The sequence below is a fragment of the Capsicum annuum genome, chromosome 3 (assembly GCF_002878395.1).
Source record: "Capsicum annuum cultivar UCD-10X-F1 chromosome 3, UCD10Xv1.1, whole genome shotgun sequence".
Taxonomy (NCBI): Eukaryota; Viridiplantae; Streptophyta; class Magnoliopsida; order Solanales; family Solanaceae; genus Capsicum; species Capsicum annuum.
The window spans coordinates 263,944,633-263,947,766 of record NC_061113.1 but is presented as its reverse complement, the minus strand read 5'-3'; positions in this window follow the sequence as shown (position 1 = coordinate 263,947,766).

Sequence of the window (3,134 nt, the reverse complement as noted above, 5' to 3'; positions counted from 1 at the left end):
TCGACGCGACGCATCGAGATCACGTTGACTTACTATTTTGGTCATTCGAACATGGTCTAAATGAGGTCTGAAAAATCCAAAACTTATTCGAAAACACCTAATGACATTCCTGATCATGAATCAACCTAAAGATTGATACTTTAAGGTCATAAGAATCATGAAATAGAGTTTCCAACTTACGAAGGCTAAAATAATACTAAGTCTGAATTCTTAGCTGAAATTTTCTAAGTCTGGGACCCTTAACAAGCTTTTAGGGGCTGATTTAAGTTTAAGATTTTGCGGGGTCTTACATTTGTACAGTTGTTCCTTTCCTTAATGAGCTCAATATAACAGAAGTTGTGTCTCTTGGCCAAGGTATTTCGCGACTCTTCCTTAATTGCATCTGCATCTGTGAGGTACCATTAAAATATATTGGATGTGTAGGTGAATGGGGTGGTGAAGGTTGTTCTGTAGCCATTCAAAGATCCATCCCATGGTATGCATTGTAATCCCCCTCTGTCATTTTCAAATCTTTCATTTCTACTCTTGACTGCTGTGGATGTTGGACAAGGTTGTATCAACACCTGAGCTTGCTGATGATTTTCTATAGTCCATGCTAACGCTGGTATCGTTCCCCTTTATTTTTAGTGATGTATTGTGTGTTGACTTAGCTTATCAAATTTGTTTGTGTAGTTACTAATCGAAAATTCTGTTCCAATTTTTTAAACTTGAAAGTATCAACACACAACATGTTAATACCCAACACACCTATTATAAACATATAAATATTTGGCAATTTAACCATATGACAAATAGTAACAGAAAATTCACTTAATCATACAATCATACAAACTAAATAATGCATGAAATCATTTGAACATTCTCATTCATGTTTTTCCATAATACCATTCATAACTTAAATGATACAGAATCAAATAAGAACCTGATGAATTAAAGCAGAAACTCAAATGCCATTATCAAAAATTTAAACGTAACCCGAATTCAACTTCACACTCTTTTTAACCTTTCTCTGTTTTCCTCTCCCAAAGTTTATTTTTCTTTCTCTAAGTTTTGCTTTTTTTTTTTTTTCAGTCTGTTAGATAGTGTACGTATTTTTTTTGTCTAGGGCGAGAAGTCCTTAAATAGGGGGATTTGGGGGGAGTAGTTTGGGTAGTTTTAGAATTCAAATTTTGATTTTTTTTATTTTTTTTAATTACTAGTAATTGTAATAATAATAAATAAAAATAAATGAATAAATAAATAAATAAAATAATAATAAATAGTAATATTTAATTAATTTTATATTTAGAAAAATACAATAAAAGTTTATAAATATTCAGAAATAAATATAATTGGTATTAAAACTACTAGCTTATTTATTAAAATTTAAAAGAAAAATATATTTTTGATTTTTTTATTATTTTAAAATAAAAATAAAAATAAAATATTCTAAAATGTAACTTTATTTATTTATTTTTAACTAAAAATTTATTAAAAATGAAATAAGAGTTAGAATAATACCGGACCAAATATAAATATTTAATATCTAAAAATAGGTTAAACTTCGGGGAGGATAAAAAATCACGTGTCTACACTTACTTTAGTTTAAAGTGATTTTTAATGCTTTTATATGATTTTGTATGAATATATTAATTTTCTATTTAAGTGTTTTCATATTTAATAAAATCATCAATTTATTTAATTTATCAATCAAGATATATTTCTTTTATAATATCGAAGTGATTTCATAAAGTGTAACTCATTAAAGCAAGGTACTCGTGCAGGAGTCGTATCCTAAACTCGTTTATCAAAGGTTTAAGTCATCGATAAGACCCTAAACTTGTTTTGAAATTTCACTTAACCCTCAACTCATACTTGTACCCATCAGACCCCTAATTCACTCGAAATTTGATCCACCCAGGCTTTTTGTGCCCACATAACAGCGCATGGTATTCACTCACTGTGGACGCATGAATGGATCCCAAATAATATTCTATTTTTTTAAAAAAATTTAGCCAATAAATAATAATTTATTAATAAAAAATAAAAGAGAAGCAACCCTACCCCACCCCATGCTGTCCTCTTCTTCACCCCCTTTCTTGATTTTAAAGGTAGAGCAATTTTTTAACTAGTGCAATATTTTTTAATGTTTTGCCATTTTGTTTCATTTTACTTTTAATAAATAAAAAATAATTTGAATATGCACCAAAAAAATATTTTTTGGTATCCGAATTTTCATTAATCTCCATTATTTTCGAGCAAACATCAACAAATCAAATATAAATCCGCTAAGCTTATTGAAATGATCAGAGAATTTGAAGTGAAACAAGTCCTTTCGATTTCTCTTTGTCTTTGATTTCAAAATGCTTCACCACTGTCATCTCTTCTTAACTTTCTTTAATGAAGAATAAGGATTTTCTTTTACTATCTCCGGGATCTCTCATCCGTTTTCATTTTTATAACTCAAACCTATAAAGAACGAAACAAATTTAAAAAGAGAAAAAAAAAAAGAAGAAGGAGATTTAAGTTTCAAAACAAAAATTGGGAAGAATGGATTAAAAACAGAGAAGCAAATGAAGAAGGACAGAGACGGAGGGGGTGGAGGTCGTTTTCGTTCTTTTTTTTTCAACCTAGAGTTACTAATTAAAATTTGGTGAAGAAGATAAGAGTGAAGAATAGAAACAACAGAAAAAGTGAGAACAAGATGAAAAAGAGGAGGGGGTGGAGGTGGGGTGTTTAGGGCTTTTTTTTTTAAAAAAAAAGGTTATAATTATTTTTTTAATAATTATTTAGAATCTTTAATGTCATGTGTCATTTTTTAATTAGGTAATTTTATCATGTCACAATGAGTGACTTACACTCACTTTTTATTTTTTGGTGATTGACAAAATATGTCTAATAAGAACAACTTTTTATATATTTAAAATGTTTAATAAATACTAATTTTACTTGAAAAATTTAAATAAAATTTTAAAACGATTTAGAATCCTTTTGATAACTTAAACCTTTATCAAAATACATGAAAGTAGCCATGCAATAAAAGAGCAAACTATTGGCACAAACAAAACATGAAAAAGTGAAGTTTAATCATGCATGATGACATATGCAAACAGTAATTTTGTCAAGTCATTCAACATTTTATAATTGATTCATTT